The 18,811-nt window shown below is 41.0% G+C and overlaps 2 pseudogenes; both read right to left on the bottom strand.

The window, feature by feature from the left end:
- Nucleotides 1-5,380: 5,380 nt before the first annotated feature.
- On the bottom strand, nucleotides 5,381-10,236 carry LOC120287394 (annotated as a pseudogene).
- Nucleotides 10,237-12,260: 2,024 nt separating this feature from the next.
- Nucleotides 12,261-18,084, bottom strand: LOC120287393 (annotated as a pseudogene).
- Between the last annotated feature and the right edge of the window lie 727 nt (nucleotides 18,085-18,811).

Here is an 18,811-nt window from a genome sequence, read left to right as displayed (position 1 = left end):
GAACCGGTTCCCAAAACGTAGACCCTGTTTAAACCGGTCCGGGAACCGGTTCCGATGGATTACCCACCCGGGAACCGAGTTCGACCAGGACCGGTTTGGGAACCGGTTGGCGAAACCCTAATTTTTCTTTCTTTACCTTGCAAACGCGTTGCACGCAGAAAGTGCTCGACCCCTTCCTCTCGCGCTCTCTCTCGGTTCCCTCGCGCCGCACCACCGTTGCCAAGCTCCTCCTCCTCCCCGCCCGCCGCCCGGCCGTCACCGTCTTGTCATCGTCACCCCGACAACCTCCACCGCTCGACCCCTTCCTCGCCTCCTCCTCGCTCCAGCCTCTCGTCTTGCCGCGCCACTCCCACCGCGGGTGCGCTTCGCCGCAAAGTCCGCGCCCTCCGCGACCTCCACCTCCCGCTCCTCTCCCGGTGGTTCGAGTCCCACCCCTCCCCGCCCCGCGCGGTCATCTCCGACTTCTTCCTCGGGTGGACCCACCACTTCGCCCGCGACCGCAGCGTCCCGCGAGTCGTCTTCTCGCCGTCCGGCGCGTTCGGGAAGCTGCCGCTGCCTCGCTGCTCCGCCCGAGCCCCGTTGCCGACGTCTACATCCTGGTGAGCTCCCCCGACCACCCCTGCTTCTTTCTTTCTTTCTTTTCTCTCTCTCTTTTTTTTTTTTTTTTTTTTTGGTTTAGCAGAATGTCTTTGTTACTCCTTCTTCGCAATTTGATTGTCTTTATCTAGTTAATCGGTTGAGGAGGAATGTCGATTCAGTTACTAGCGCTAGGATGAGAGCAGATGCGTTTAAATTGCTAGGAGCCATGGAAATCCCCTGCTCTTATGCATTTGTGGTGGCGGGGACTGGATTTTAGAAAGTGGAGTGAAGTGCACTTCTCTCGCCTGTCCAATGTTTTACGAGAGGCGTAAAGTTCAGAAAGAGCTACGAGGCCTTTCCACTGTGACCACTGAGGCAGGCTTGTACCGAAGTGTATGGTCGAGTGGTTTTGATTCTTGACCATAAAAGTCGGGTTCCCTTTTGAGCATGAACGGGTCAAGGCGGTGCTAGCATCTTTGCCACTTTCAGCAGCTTGGTGATTCACCGGGCATGGTTGCCCGCATCGAGCTTCTCTGCTACTTGTTGAGGTTCAATTTGTTGCTGTGAAGTCTTGGTAAATTTTCATCCCTCGAATTTGTGAGCTCATTTGATGTTGGTTCAAGGGATACAAGAACGTGTAAGCCTGGACTGGTGTTCAACCAGCCAAGAGCACAACAGAGGACTCGCTTGCCTTCTTATGGAAAGCCCTGAGCAGAGAACAAATGCTCGAAGCACACCTGGGTTCTTTCGAAGCAAATAAGTTTAACCGACGGCACTTTGAGTTTATACAGGAACTGTGAATCGGCTATGCATGTAGAAGGATCTGTAAATGTGTACACTACACGGAGAAAAGGAAAAGCTTAGGCGTTTTGCTGTTGTAAATTTGTAATCATGACAGTGTTATCAGCTAGACTTGCTTTTCTAAGGTTAATTTTTATGCAAAACAGGTTCCAATATAAACAGGGTCCACCCTGTTCCCGGACCGGAAAAACAGGGTGGGCCGGGAACAGGGTCCAATGAAAACAGGGTAGGGAACAGGGTCAGTAAAATGAGAACCGGTTATAACAGGGGTAGGAAGGGGTCCAGGTCTAGACCCTACCCACCCTGGACCCGCTCACCCCTACTCCCTTGTGGATAAGGGAGACTTTTTATGAGCTGTGCAAGGTGAGAAGATTCGTCCCGTTAGGGTTGTTGGCCGGACCCAAAAGCGGATTGACCGTACGCACGTGCATTCCACGCGGTACCCGCAACACGCGTCTTTCCACTGTTTCTCTGCTTTCTCCTTGTTTTTTTTTACGGTGACGATCGAAGAAATTATTGATTGGAACTTCATTGCACTTCTTATGTCAATAGATACGTGAACATAAAAGTATAGGAAATTCATGAATCCAAAAAAAGATACGTGAACAGAAAAAACGTATCTTAATTTATTGGCTTCCGTTGATCCATTAACCATAATTATAACCATAATTACAACAATCCCCACATTAATGGATCAACAAAACATTTTTGACTCGAAGGAATCTGAGCATGCCTGTTGAAATAAACCGCATCAAGATAGGTAGCTTTCGCTTTGAACCTTCTTTAGTGAAAGCTTATCGGACTTACTTAACTAGTCGATGGACCAAGCCTTGAATCGCCAGTTGTTTGTGTAACTCCTCGAGGTGAAGTTGGATTTCATCGGAGTAAATCACTACACGACTCTTTATGTGAAGGTCGTTCTCTTACTGCACTTCGCCTTACTCTCTAGGGGAGGCGTCCGTCAACACCACCGGAGAAAGGGATGGAGTTTACATAGGCCAACAGGTAAGCAAGATAAGCACAAGTGCCTCGGATGATAAATTATCCAAAAAGTTCTGAATCTATTATCTTTTTTTATCAATATAGTCTTAAACTTTTAAAGTTTGCCATTTACTGACCCCAAAAAAAGTCATTTGAATCTTAAACTTTTTTGTGATTTTTGTCAATTAAGTCCATCCAGCCAATTTTAGTTGGAAATCGGCGACGTAAACGTTTTTCATCCTACGTGAGATGACTGGCAATGATATTGGTATTTTATTTTATTTTTAAATTATCTCTTCTTCTTTTTTTCTTTCTCTTTCTTTCTTCTTCTTTTTTTCTTCCTTCTTCCAACTCTAGCCGATCATCAGGCCTCGGCCACCAACCGAAGACGAGAACCAGCGACCTGGAAAATCTCACCCTCATTAATGACTCGGCTAGAGCCCTAGCCCCTGGCCAGTCATTGACCATCGCCAACAACTAGCTAGAGAAGAAAGAAGAGAAGGAAAAAAAATCATAAAATATTAAAAAATTATTATAAATCGTCAATGCCGGCGTCAGCTGCCTTACGTGGTATAGCCAATATCCACGTCAGTGATTTCCTACCAAAATTGGTTGGATTAACTCAATTGATAAAACGTAAAACGATTTAGAATTGAATTAGCAAAAGTGTAATAAGTTTAGATCTTTTTGGATAATTTTCCTGCCTTGACATATTCATATAGAATTTTGCGAACATTAACGATGTAAGTTAAGCTCATCGTATTGTTTCAAGCGAATGTCCTATTCATTTCCCGTAACTAGTTGAGCAACTCCAATTACTATAGTTATTCGTTCAGGACCGCATGCAAGATATGATTTTGAGTCGATTTCGCAGTCAAGGCTTATATGCTTTGGACTAATAGTTGATGATCACATTGCAGATGGCGATGTCGAATTTCTCCGTCATTCCAAGGGGCATGGAAGGGATCGTAACGTATGTCAAAGAAAGGTACAACAACACGCCCATGTTCATTACTGAGAATGGTATTGTGTCACTTTAGCAACTGTAAACCAAACCCTTTATTCATCATCTATGTTTACCAAACAAGATAATCAATCAATTCCATCAATCAAACGAAAGATGCATCATTCTTACGCAGGGTATGCGCAACCTACAGGTCCGATCGACAATTCGCTGAATGACACGGAGAGAATAGAGTACCACGAGAGCTATCTCGCCGTCTCAAGTGAAGTTATGAGGTATGTCTAGCGTTTCGTCCAGTTTTGAATGCCTTCAGTGTTCCTCGATTAACATCAATATTTCCTAATGATTGAAAAAGTGCATCAATATTTCCCGGAGTTGTTCAGAGGCTACTTCTTCTTTCTTAGTTTGATTAATAAATAAAAAAATGTCAATTTTCATATTGTTAAATCCGTCTTATTCTGACTCTATATTACGTTTGTTCGCGACTAAGATTTTGATTTTAATTATTTCAGAAAAGGTGCGGAGGTGAGGGGATATTTCATCCGGTCTCTGCTAGAAACTTCGAATGGCTCCACGGATATTTGATACGATTTGGGCTGCATTATGTGGACTTCCGAACACTGCAGAGTACGCCCAAATGGTCAGCGACGCGGTACAAGGAGTTCCTCTCTGAAGACAACAAAATTCGAGCGATTCCAAAAACATCCACCTACAAAATGTAGCATCCGGTATCTTCAAAACAATCAAATTATGTTTGTAATAGTCAGAATATTATGTGCGATATTGTTTTAACTTCATCATGCGATAATCACCTTTAGTGCCTCAGGTTGTATTTGAGAAAGTTTTTAACTGCCAATGCTTTTTATAAAATCCAGAAATATGCTGTATTTCTAGTCCTTCCGATCGCTGTGGATATACATTTTGAACTTTTTTTGCGCTAGAAATTAAGAGGGAGAGAAGGTAAATTTCATAATCCTGAACTTACCAGCATTAAAAATTTGATATGAGTAATTCCCCACCGGGTCGGAGGATCATCATAGTATAAGTGTTTGACAATAACTCGGTATTCGCAGACGACCATTTCTTAGTCCAGCATGCTTGAGAAGATACACGATGGCTGAATTTGCGTGAGGGCAATTTATAGAGGAAGTGTTCGAACAAAAGTAGAAAACGATTCATTGACTGTCTTGCTCGTTGTTCGCGGACATATATGCGTTTAGGCCTTCTAAATAACTTCTCCAATTAACTAACGTGAGCTAAAGTGAGAAATTCTTTAAATAAGAACGATGTTTGGGATTACTAGGACCAGTATATGAAATTGAAACCAAATTTGCAGAGCAATCATATGTACGTAAGTAATGCCCAAGACTCCCGATATGTTGGTCAAGGAGAGGTTCATATAGCGGGCAAACTCACGTTAAACGACCTAAGACAAAAGTATGCATGTTCGGATGAAAGTAGAAACTTTTGTTAGCTTGCTCTTGAGCCAAAGCATTCCTGAAGACGGATTTAATGCTTCCCGGACCCTATATGCTACAATTGTTGACTGATGGTTCATATGATATCAAAGCATATGGAACCATTTCGGCTATGATCTGTACCTTCCTGTCAAAGTGCGTTATTATGAGATGTCTTGTGCTTAAACACGGATCTCGTGTTCGGCACCAAATTTCCTCATCCCCCATTTCGGCATGTAAATCTGATTGAATGCCCTTCAGTGCCTGCAGGGAAGTTCAGTGGAACAGTAGCTCCAATTGAGGCCCGTCACTGAGCGACGGGCTTAAGGATGATGGGACAGTTCATATGGGAGCATCAAAGATCGTCTCTCTGAGCAACATACTTCAGGACGGTACTGGTACGACTCATGATTCCTTGCATGGCATGGCCAGTCGGTTCATTTTTTGCGTCCACAGAAAACTGCCCAAAATTTTCAAAGCACAACAGACTGCGCATTATTGCTCGTTAGATCAGATTGTGTCCCACATAAAAGTTCATCTTTTCACCAGTTGCAGAGGTGTAGTTTCAGAGAAAATCGAGGTATGATGAAAATAAGAATTACACAGCGGCCAAGCCCAGATTATTTTAGTCAGCACCACATTCATATGACGGGCATTGAAGAGCACGCAATGTCAAACGACGATCATATACAACGCAGACAATGAACACATGAACAATAATTGCATCTCTCATGTCTTCAAGGTAATCCCTAAACCTTCTGGGTCCAAAAAGAAAGCCCCAGGAGCTACAGAATGTCCGCTCATGACTAGGAGAAATAAGGAACCCCTTTAATATGGGATCTTAAAGACTACAATGAGAAAGGGGTTCCAATACAGCATAACGGACCAAGATCGCATGCCCCGTATAAACAGGCCTGGCTTAGGATAAAATAGTAAGTTAATCTTCTCCAAGTCGAAGATGTCCATGACTCTCTCTATCGCTCACTTGCTTAGTCAAGCTTGACATTCGAATACAGGAGGGTGTCCCTTGTTAGAGGCATGTTCAGAAGGAGATAGACCTGCACATAATCACAAAGAAGAGTGTTGAACAGACCTCCGCAAAAAAAAAAAAAAAACTGGCTTTGGGCATTGAAAGGTACTCAGCAGCGTAGCTGGAAAACAAAGTACGGGACATCCAAATGACGAATCTTACCCCCAACAGAACGGAAATAAGAAGAATAAGCCCGGTTACCCAAGCAAGAGTCAGTCTAACCAACGCCACTTCAGCAGCTTTAGTTGCATTTGCCGAGGCTTCACTTTCTGCCAACCACCGCACTGATGGCCGAGAAGTAAAAGTCACGTCTAACAAAGAATCTGACTGGGAAGAGGCCGCATCGCCCAAAAGAATCACTCCAACAATTTGCCCTGTCCATTGCAGTATGCATTGAGTTTTTTTTCCTTTTTTTTTTTGGTCAGAAAATGCATTGAGTATTTATGAACCAAAATTTGAAAGACATTTACGTAACATCAGCGTGCCTGGGCAAACACAGTCATGCATGTCAGAATCACTATTGCCAATATGGAATGTGGAATTCTAATTTCTTCTTTTCCAAATTCCATAGTTGCCAACTTGTTTCCACTCTCTGTCAAAACGTAAAATTTTATTCGAACTTTATAAAATATAATGAAAATATTATACAAATCTACATATCTATAATTACATTTTGAAAGGTTTTAGTGTTCCCTGTTAACTAAAAATAAAAGTGCTTGAGCACAAGACTTGAGAAAAAAAAAGGTTCAAAACTAAAGGCCACTCTATACAGATAAAGCATAGATGAGAATGAATAAGTGCCTACTCAAGATTAATAGCAAATTTGAATTATCACTTCATTATCATCATTATTCAGAAAATGAAAATTCATTTTGGGTCATAGTTAACTAAATAGATCATGTATGCTGGGGGTCACAGTACAGGAAGTGAATACACCAAATGCCGTGAAAGTGGTACATTAGGAAGGCTTGGTGAGTTGACTAATTCAGGTCACAGTAAACTTTCAAGCATTTGTTATAATCTTATATAAGAATATAATAGTTCATTTAAGCTTTATTTGTTTAAAACACTGCAACATTGGCTACTTTTAATCAAATCAACTAATAGAATTAGCAATTCAACTTGTCTTCTATGATTCCAAAAGCCTAAATTATGTTTGAGATGCAGAAGGTCATCTTTTAGACAAACCTAGACTACATTTGTGTTGATATTTTTAATTCAAGAATACATGGTGGGCTTGGTCCATTCGCCAATTTTGGTGAGCTATGTACCCAAAATCGGAATGACAATCCCGGATTGAGGTTTTTGCAGGTGTACAGAGATGCCACTAACATTGTTTCAGACCAAGAACTATGCCAGCATCTGAGAAGATTGCTTGCTTACATTAAGTTTCTCATCACTTGACTTATTATCACCAAATTGTCAGAAACTAGAGTCACCAAGTAAATTTTATAGGCAAGCAAAACTGACCTTTGTATGCTTCCTGCAAAAGATCATATGACCTGGACAAGGTAGCAAGCAATAAAAGTAATCCTTGTTCAGCAAAACCTTCAGTTCCATGCTCCTCCTTTAAGACCTGCACCAATAAGGGTGAAAAAACCGTGAAGACACTAATTACAAGAATAAACATCGGCTAAAGCATTACTGCATGGTGGACGGCTTCATTTCCCTTTCTTCAGGGATATTTTTTTTTTCAGTCGCTCCATCGTCATCCAAATATAGTAAGTACAGAAATTCACAGGCAAGCATACTTTGGCATGAAGTTACATTGCTACATCACAAGCATGATAATAGGACAGCAGAAATGTTTAACACACTTTTCTTTGTACATACTCTAAAGCATACTTGGCGCCACACCCAAATTACACCTTACATATGATGAGACAGGAAATCAATCTTTTCTTAATCCTGGTCAAAGCACCTTCTTAAATCAAAAGGAAACATTCTTCCATCATTACTATGATACCAAGTTACACCTTATAAATGATGAGACAGGAAATCAATCTTTTCTTAATCCCAGTCAAAGCACCATCTTAAATCAAAAGGAAACATTCTTCCATCATTACTATGATATCCAACAAATCAACAGGGAACTCCCAGTAAAAGTATATAAAGAAATCATCCCTCATTATTATAAATGAAGGAATAGCACCTTATGTCATACTCTAAAAACAACAGCCTGTCTAATGAGAAAACTGAAAACTGCCAGAGCAGAAGCAAAATTGTATTACTGTAATGAATGAAAGGGTTGGGTTGGTGAATGATAGGGGTGATGAATGGATCTCCCAGACAGCAAGCAAAGAGCAGAGTAACAATGCAAGGAGGCTTAAATGAGTTAAGCTTCTTCCTTTCTAAGGAAGTAAGTGAAGGAAACAAGAGCTGCAGAAGAAGATCAATGCGAGGTAGAGCAGAGGACAGTGCAGCAACAAAGGAAGGCAGGCAGTGAGTGGAGGTGGAGGAAGAGGAAAGCTATTAAGACAACTTCTAACTACAAGCCCTGGTGCTTAAGAAGTTTTGTGCTTCATTGCATCAATAAGTGCAGTTCAAGAATAGTTTTGCAATCCTAAAATAATTTCGTAAACAGCTAACTTCTACGTTAAGCCAAGATAAGTTCTCCCCTGAGATTCACTTTCAGTATACCTACGTGCATCACTAACTCCATTTTTGACATAAAACCACAAATTCACGTCAAGTAGCTTCCACTATGAAGCAATGCACCTTCTTGGCTTTTACAAACAATGTCTCACAGATAATCTCAAAGAAAGAAGACACAACGAAGGTAAACTATTACCTTAATACCATCGAAACAGCCTTTGATCAACTCGGCAGGTCTTCTTGTGCCTTGTGAAAATCTTCATGCATATCTTTAGCCCTTCTTACACCATGAACAAGAGATATAAGACTACCTATGTATTGCCTATCTGCTTCCTGCAGGAAAAGAAAGAATGCAACCCTTGCAGATTAGAAAGCAAATTCTAGCTGAAAACCATAACTCACCAAAAAAAAAAAAAAGTTGATTTAATACGATAGCTTACAGGCATCATAACTTAAGATAAGGAATGTGACTTATAAAGTAATATTAAAAAATACAGACAATTTCAAATATTTGGATGCTGTAAAAAGACCTTTGACATATGAAGACTCATCTTCCTGCCATTTCCGAGAGGGAAAGTCAATTCCCCTTTCAATGATTCTGACATATCGGTGACATAAGATCCACCCATCCAGGATGCCTAGACAGATACAGAGTTTAAATCATTCGTTAACATAGTAGTGCAGAACAAAGAAAGAAGGAAAAGAAAAATAAAGCAAACACATAACTTACAAATTTGCCAATTTCATCATCACTGAGAGATGCAAAATCAGATGCTGAGGGCTCATCAAGGGAAACTAATAACGCTTCTTCCTCTGCAGTAAAATAAATCAATGATAATCCCAAAAACAACCGAGAGTATTTTAGCAGGATGGCCTTGTTTTTTATTTTTTTGCTTGGAAAAGTGCCCTTATCCATTCTAACAAAGAATTTACCTGGGAGTCGAATTTCAGCTTTATCTGACCCAGATATAACCTTCTCTGTGAAGGCATTTGTAAATAGATTGGATTTGAACAAGGGAAGAAGATCTACAAACGAAATAGACATGTTATAGCCAAAATAAACACTCAAGACTACAGGTTACTTGGAAAACAAACAGCCAGCCAGACCTTTGACTCCTGTCACCTCCAAAACAAAAGCAGCACGAGGTCTATCGAACGGATTTGGCATGAGAACCTCATTCAACTATGAAGGTGTCAAAAATTTGTCAAAGACATTTTAACTAAAAAGATAGACATCAAGAAAGAAACTAGAATGATCATATTGTCTGAATGAGAAGAAAACAAACCTTGGAAGAACCAGTTTCTGAAAGTGAAACGGGGGGTTCCAAGCCAAGTAGTACTGACACTGCAGCACCAACTTCTGATGGCGACACTGCAGTATGACATGTCGAGTCAAAGAAATGTATGCCAACATGCATATATAACAAAAAGCTAATCAAATCAAGAAATAAAGCCAGATAACTGTCAGTTTAATACAACTTTGGATGGATAACTAATCAGAATCTGAATTATGTCAGATTTGCTAATTACTAGTGAATCACAAGTCACCACCATCCAGATCAATGGCAAGAGGGATGGCTCCAGGAAAGTTACTAATGAAAAAGAAACAATGGTCAGATCACTTTCGACTTAACAATAACTCAGAGTCGACAATTCCTTCAACCTACGCTCTATCAATTTCGCCTACTTGTTCTTCCAAGCTCCAGTAGAAACTCAAGCACATAACGACGATCAAGCCTATATTGATTATTTATCGATTTGACAGAACGCCAAAAGTTGTATTCCACTTCCCCTTTCTCTCCCAGCAACCGAACAAAGCCTAACGCCATCGGATTTCTCAGTAAAACCAAGCTCAAAAAAATCAACATCTACGAAATCCAGCGGCAACTAGACCTCCGCCAAGCAACTATCCACATAAATGGAAAAACGAAGTCAGTCGTCACTCCATGATTGAATTACCTCAGAAGCGTCATCAGGGGATCGATGGCGAAGATACTGGTGATTCGAGCTATCCACGAAGAAGACAGAACCGCCGAATTCAGCCTGGCGAAATCAACCGATTCGTTCAAGAACGCAAGCGCGTAGATCGATGCGATGCGATGGCAGGCAAATCGAGAAAAGGACAAAAACACGCGATCGCGCACGCCCGCGAATCGGCGACGACGAACGAATGCTAAAACTGCGACGCACCTTTGCGATAAGGAAAAGAGAGGAAGAGATTGACAGGAGCAGAAGAGCGCCCCGAATTCGCATTTCCATCCTTTTGAGAGAGAGAGAGAGAGCGATGATGGATCGTGGGGAGGCGATCTCGTTTTGCTGGTAGGAGAAGGAGGAGGACGAGGAGGAAGCGACGTCGGTTCGGAGGGATTTAGTTGGGCCGAATACTTCATTGGCCCAATTGAGGAATTGACTTTGACACGTGCGAAAAAAAAAAAAATATAGTGCACCTCCAACAAATTTGTCTCAGACTAGATTTTTGACACCAAAAATTTCAAACTTGTATATTTATGATATATTTGCCCTCCATTAATATTAAATTACTGTATATTAATTTGAGGTTTTACTTTCTGATTATCATAGCTGTAAATTTGTTGCAAATATACCAATTGAGGTTTTTTATGATCAAAAACTAATTTATAGTAATTTTATCACACATAAATTGGGATTTTTCATAGTATTAACTACTTTCATAAATATTTAAATCTCAAATATCATTGTGTTTATCTTCGAATTTTGGAAGAAGTCGCGAGTAACAAGTGAGGGCAGTTCATAAACGCAGGCAGAGTTCATTTCGAAATTTTCCCCAAATTCCCATTCTCTTCTACTTCCTCCCTCTGAGCACGAAGTTTCGCTTTGTGTTTCTTCGAGTTTGTCTTTTCTTGATACGCCAGTCAATGATTGCACTGATTTATGCTATCCCAACCCACAGGCCCTTTCCTCCAAATAGGCCCGGCGGGTTCAGATCCCAACCACAGTTTACACGGCCACTCAACTAATGAGACTTCACTTGTACTATGTTAAAAAATATATATTATATTAATAATTCGTATTTTGCAAAACAAACCCAGTTCAGCCAGTAGATCGCGAATCAGCTTGGAATCAACCAGTTCCAAGTAGAATCGGTTCGATCCCTAATTCCAACTTTTTAAGATTGGAACCTAAGATGGTAGGTTCCAAGATTTGATCCCGAAACCAACCAACCATGAAAATGATCACCCCTAATGTCATATAACCCACTTTATTCAAGCATGTCTTGTTTGTACAATCTGACGTGTTTATTAAAGGGATCGTGTTTCAGGTTAACCACATTCACGTTACCCTCTTTCAACACAACACAAGATTTATTTAATGCAGCAACGATTTCCATTATTTGTTGCAGAAGATAAGCACACTAAACTTGAAGTGCCATCGGAGGACAACCAAGTTATTCAATGAAAACGAGGACAGCCAACTGTGAATACCGATCCCAAAAATCTAACAACCTTTATCCCAAAAATGCGAGTTTGTTTCTGTATGCCAAAGAAACACACCACAGTATCCGGGAATTCAATAGAAAGCTTAAAATGGCAGATCTCCGAAATAAAATCTACTGACCTTGGTTTTATTATAATGAAGACTATGGCAATAGATATACAAAGAGTAAGAATTTTTGTCAAACCTCCCATTTGATGTCAACCAATCCTCTGGAGGCTACCACCAAAAGTAGCAGCCAATAAAACAGAGCGAGAGAGAGACAGAGAGACAGAGATTCAGAGAGAGACGTTGACATTCAGTAGTACCTGCCGGCCTCCATGGCGTTGCATGAAATAGCTATGACTTGAGAAGCTTGCAGGCTACTATTATGGCCCATATGTAAGTAATCTTCCTCAAGATATAAAATTGATATGGCATTAGTAGCACAAAAATGATCTGCAGCCAATGAGAATCGTCTTCGAACACCCATCATCCCAAGTGGGGCGAACAACATAGATACCAACTCAATCATGAGAAAACATCAACTCTTTGCATTTAATTTCTCAAGTAGAATCTTGTTTAGAGTCCTGGGTTCGCTTTGCCCTTTGACGCTTTCATTACCTGCATATGAAAGCTAGTCAGAATCTCTTGCCATCCATTGAGCAAATGAGAATTTCAACTGAAGTAGCAAATTGGACAGAACACAACAGTTGAGCTGCTTTTCCTGGGTAGCAAACTTTCTTATACCTGGCCGGCAAAATAGCCTTGAAGCTTAGTTTTGCCTCCACGATACTGTTCCAATTGCTTAGGGTTATCTAAAAGCACTTTGTCCACCATCTTCTCAATTTCAGCTGGATCAGCGATCTGTTATTTTATGCAATGAGTGAAACATCCAAAGGGGTAATGACACCAACTCCAACACAAAATGAAAATGCACACTTCTGGTAATAGATTTGTGGAGAATACATCTGACACCAGTCATCTCAATATGGCAATAATTGGGTTGTGATGAGCCCTCTGGGCCTGTTTGGCAACTTGCCAAACAGTGCCAGATTCTGATTTTTTGTTCCCAGAATCAGTTTGAGACGAGAATCGCGTTTGGTAAACTTTTTGTTCCTGAGAACAAATTGTTGCCAGGAACGATTTTGGACAAGATTTGAGAATTAAAAAAATTTGATTCTACGTCCGAAAATCAAAAAAAGAATCAAAAAGATAAAACTTTATTCTTCTCTTTCAACATCTCGGTTGCCGTTCGCCATCGCCCGCCGCCGTCTACCGCCGCCCCCGCCGCCGCCGGTCGCCGGTCCGGCGAGGTCACCGAAGGCTCACCAAGCCAGGGCGAGGTCTGGCAAGCTCACCGGAGGCAAGCCCAGCCACCGGCGAGGCCCAGCCTTGCCAGTGGCCAGGCCGGCCTCGCCCGGCCGCAAGGCTCGGCCCGACGAAGGCCGGCCCTCGTCGGGTGGTCGCCGGTCCGACGACCGGCCAAATGAAGAAGAATAGGAAAAAGGGAAAAAAAAAAGGAAAAAAAGTAAAAAGTAAAGAAATTATTTAAAATTTATTTAAAAATCAAAAGAAATTAATTTGGAATAGAATCAATTAATATGGTACCAAACGCAATTCTATTCCGAATAAAAAAATTTGAACAGCTACCAAACGCGCTTTTTACTCGGAATCGGTTCCAAAAGAATCAAAATAATCATTTCTAGTCGAATCGCCTCCGAATGTAATCGTTACCAAACGTGCCCGACCAGGATTATCACTTACCACTAAAAGTCAAATATTACATGTGATACACAATACACCAAAAAGAAAATCCAGAAACTACTCGCAAATTTTGTATAAAGAAAGACTAAAAGAAAGTGCAGAGAAGCAGCTGATTCTTGGATGATTGAGAAGGCTCCTACACAATATCATGTTATCTCCCAGGAAGCACTACCTACCTTTAAAAGCCATCAAAGGTGCCTTCTAAGATTTACTTTTTAAACTGATGCTTAGTTCTTATGGATAGAATGAACTTTGTGCAGATCATCAAAGACCAAAAATGGACCAAAATAGAAGAGCAGCATGGTAAGAACCGTGAATGCTATCAGCAATAAACTAAATTAACTCATCCAAATCACAATGGCACGAGAGAGTTTCAATTGGAGTAAATGTCACATATTGTTCAATTCCAATACATGCAAAACTCTAGTTACTAGAAACACAAAGGCAAACTATTGCCACGACTAGTTGATCTACACCAAATTCACCCCCAAAAAAAACACACACACACACACACACACACACACACACACACACACACAGAATATACAACTATTCGGTACCACAAGTACACAAACACACAGAGCGCAGCACACGCATGTATTGACGACTAAACATGCCCGCCGCACCCACATCCACCCACACACGTACGAAACCATTGGCACATAAGCATGCATGCATGCATTTCACGTTCGTAACGCCCGGTTTAAATATGAGTAGCTTAGTTTGTTACTTTGTACCACAGCCTCAATGAGATTCATCCCTAAGGTCATTCTAACCCTAGTTCCGAACTGTTAAATGAGACCCGAGATTTTAACAAAGAGAGAAAAGAACTTGCCTGGACCAGGTCCTTTTCTTCAATCATTCCCTTCACTGTTCCACCTTTAGCCATTAGCTCAAACAATATCTGCACCAAAATGAATGACAATAGCAACATTGAGATCTGTTCTATGAGAAAAACTAACAGCCCAACCTTTGCATTAATCAGGAAAGACAGAATCCTAAACACTCGAAGATGGATCTGCCCAACAAAACTAACGTAACATTCACAAACAAAATGATATTCACACTCAGTTCTACTAGTCAAAGAAAATAGTAATTAACCCTCCCACACATCCCCAAAATTTAATAGTCAAACATAACAGGGAAAAATCATGATCATGTTAGGGTAGATCCAACCATAATTGTAGCAAGACCTTCTTGTATTTGACATGAGAAATCATTCTCGACACAACAAGTTGCGAAGCACAAGTCCTAACACAAGAACTATCAACTGCAAAATTAGTTAAGAGATAGTACGAGAATTGGAAAGCATATATATATGAGAGCATGTTTTACCTCTTTTCCTATCTTCCCACTAATAGTCCCTCCTTTGATAGAAGCTATCAGCTCTGCCAACTCTTGAGGCGTAAGTTTAATATCATCGATGGACAACTTTTCATTTTTCATGTAGGCAGCAATATCGCCCATTATCCAGGTGCCAGCTTCACATCGCACCCTTTGCAATAGTTGCATCAAAAAACTCAGCTACCTTCACCAGTGAAAAGGCAAAACAAATGTTAGAGAGAGTTTAGACTAGTAAACACTAGTACAAATCAAGGTCAAGAACAAAGTGATCAAACCTTGAATTGGAAATACAAAAGCAAACACGGTGCATGCAGAGACGATGATTTGAGGTCAAGAACCGGTGCATGTTCTATCCTTCCTTGATATGTTTCAGAAAGTATTAGACTTCGGTATGAATTATGAAAAACTGGTAAAAGATATGGACAAGATTTCATCGGGAAGTCATATTCGAGAAATTTTGGTCATTTAATGCTAAATGGAGTCTTAGTAACAAACGAAAAATAGAACTCACATCATCAAATATTGTTTTTCCCCTTTATTAAGTCGGTTTGATATGGGAAATAGTGTTTCTTCTTAAGCCACTGGCTTCCATTTCATTCTTTCTAGACGGTATAATTTTGCCTTTGGCGGCTCACAGGAGGTGTCCGGCTTTAGGAAAGAATTGCATTAAACATGCCACAATAAGTAAGATCCTTCATGATCTGCATTAAAAGCAAGAACTTACATTCACATCATTTGCAAGGAAAAGGATGTCTTGCATCCGAGTCCCATCTTTCATACCTTCGCGCTTCACTTCGAAGTTCGGGCGAGACAATTACAAATGCTATCGACATAATCTTTAGTAAGAATAACCCCGGTGCAAATCGGCTCTGGAAAGTATCATGTCTCGAAAGTCCTTCCTTTTTCCTCATTGTAATGTTTTTTCTAGACAAAGCCCAAGAAGTAAGCACAGGATATGAAGAATAGAAATCACTAATGTTGAGTGCGTAAACTGAATTTTCAGCTTGTAAATGAAAGAACATAATGGTGAACCCGAGAGCCTTCTTCCCAAAGACGAGTTTCGCACAATCCGATCATCCCGACCTTCACTTAGGAGAAGAGCCTGCCTTACAATCTCAAAGTCAATGGCCCTATTTACCGAAGAAAAGGAATTCAGATTCTTTATCTCAACCTGCCAAAAGAAAACAAAATCAAAAACCACTTTAGCAATATATTGCATGCAATTTACTTAAGAAAAAACTACCTCAATCCTGCTATTTAAATGCTCTATTCCTAATCACTACATTATAAGCAGATGTAGTAAATCTACTCAAGCGTGAGAATAATAAGGGAAAAGATACACAAGCAGTGATAAACAGCTGAAGAGATGATGTCTGAAAGTACTTTTCTTGCTCATTGATTGCAAAAGGTATAATTCTAGCCTATACTTTTCTTGTTCTTTTAACAATCCTTCATCGGGAATAACGGGAAGTGCTTGCTGTCCATCATAATCACCACGAATTATGAGTGATCTTGAGCAAGACTATAACTTTCGATTTTCGATTGAGAATGTAAGTTCCTCTCTTAGGATTCAATATATCCACTTAACAATTAGGCTGAACCAACAGCGGGAAAAGAAGAAAAAGTTGAAAGTGCTCTTATGAAGTAGCACAATGATATCACTTCCTTTTAATTACTTAACATGATTCAGGAAAATTTCTTTAATTGGCTCACCCATAGAAAAATAACCTAAGAATACTAACTCGCCTATCACATAAATATATAATAGTCATATTGAAAAATCATATCTTAAAATGAAAAATTGCACCAAATGCCAAAGATAGGGCGAGTCATATATGCAAGTCTCGAAAACGTAATAATAATACAAAATATATGCATTCAGAAGTTTAAATGGGTATAACTAATCTTGCACTCGAATTGACGGATCATGAGTCACAAAATTACAGATACGAAAGAATATTCTTACCTTCGTGCCAAATTTCACTTGCCCAATAGGCCGAACAGAAATGTTAACATCACAACGCAGTGAACCTTCCCCGCATATTGCCATTACCGACACCAAGATATCGAACCAACCTCTGTAGTTCTGCTGCATACTGCCGCTTCAATACCATTTCGCATGTCGGGCTCAGAGACGATTTCAAGCAATGGTACTCCTGCTCTATTTAAATCAACTGCATGCAAGACCAATATCACTTAGCATAAATACCACCCACTCATCATCAAATCCAGAAGAACAAATAGCCCCAGGCAACAAAATAGCTATATCGGGTAGAATACTGTGCATAAATCAGTTACTAAACAATTATCAACATATTGCCAACCAAAGGGGGTCTAAATGTTCTCCACATGAAACATACCAAATTTATGAACCATGACCTAAGTAATTGAACATATATTGCCAACCAAAGGGGCTCAAAATGTTTTCCACTCGAAAATAAACCAAATTATGAACCATGACTTATGTAATAGAATCTCACAGGCATGACAAATACTTGGCCGAGATGGATTTTGGGAGAAGAGTTATTCAAAATAACGTAAACAACGACAAGGCTTACAATTAAAGAGTACAAAAAGAGTTAAGTAATTTCTGAGAATAACTCCCATTTCGAGTGAAGTAGCTTTCCTGCATCCTCTTCCATATGAACCCTAGTTATGCCAAACCTCCCGTGTCCACCACCAAATTCCACCGGGAGATCCAGATCTATGTGACCACCATAAGCAACCGGGACATCAAATTGGGATATTTGATAACCTTTGGGAGATCGGATAGAAGTACCGCTTCTGTCAAACTTTGATTTTAAGTTCAACTTGCAATTGAGAGCAAGACCCAATTTCACAGCGCATTCAATGACCTTTGAGTTCAGAACCGGCAATGCACTGGGCAAACCCATGCATACGGGGCAGATATTGGTGTTCGGTTGAGACCCATAATGGTAAGGGCAACTGCAGAAGGCCTTGGTAGCGTTGAGAGCTGTACGTGAGTCTCTATGCCAATTATTGCTTCATAATCTTTTAGCACATCATCAAGTCCTTTCTCCTTTCGTGTGGGGAGATTTTGATTGGCGTCGATCGGCTTCCTTGTGTTTCTTTGTTTGAGCTTCTGTAGTGCTCATTGCGCAATAGAATACATGACTCTTTCTTCTCAAGAATGCAGCATAATTCAGCAATGGAGGATACATCAGGATCCCCGCATAATAACAAAGCCATCCTGATGGATAGATGTCACAATGCTGAGCTGCCAAAGAGCCACGCCCGCAAGAAAAATAAAGCATGTTTACAACGATCGGCAAAACCAACAGCTTGAATGAGTCCATAACCTCAACAAACCCTCTAAACCAACCCCAAAATAAATAAAGAAAAATTTTTACTGATGTATCATGTCTACAAGTTGTATCAATTACTCCAAAAGCTTAACTCTAAGTAATTTGCATATCCGACAAATTTGTATCTCCGACAAATTTGTATCATGTCTACACACTTTCAAAATTTCAAAACAGCATATTTACAATTAGGGGTGAGCGGGTCCAGGGTGGGTAGGGTCTAGACACGGACCACTGTTCCCTACGTCGGCAACGGGGCTCGGGCGGAGCAGCGAGGCGCGGCGGCCCCGAACGCGCCGGACGGCGAGAAGACGACTCGCGGGACGCTGCGGTCGCGGGCGAAGTGGTGGGTCCACCCGAGGAAGAAGTCGGAGATGACCGCGCGGGGCGGGGAGGGGTGGGACTCGAACCACCGGGAGAGGAGCGGGAGGTGGAGGTCGCGGAGGGCGCGGACTTTGCGACGAAGCGCACCGCGGTGGGTGTGGCGCGGCAAGACGAGAGGCTGGAGCGAGGAGGAGGC

This window comes from Eucalyptus grandis, chromosome 8 (genome assembly GCF_016545825.1).
Source record: "Eucalyptus grandis isolate ANBG69807.140 chromosome 8, ASM1654582v1, whole genome shotgun sequence".
Classification (NCBI taxonomy): domain Eukaryota; kingdom Viridiplantae; phylum Streptophyta; class Magnoliopsida; order Myrtales; family Myrtaceae; genus Eucalyptus; species Eucalyptus grandis.
The sequence above is the reverse complement of the archived record's forward strand: the minus strand, read 5'-3'. Positions and strand labels throughout refer to the sequence as shown.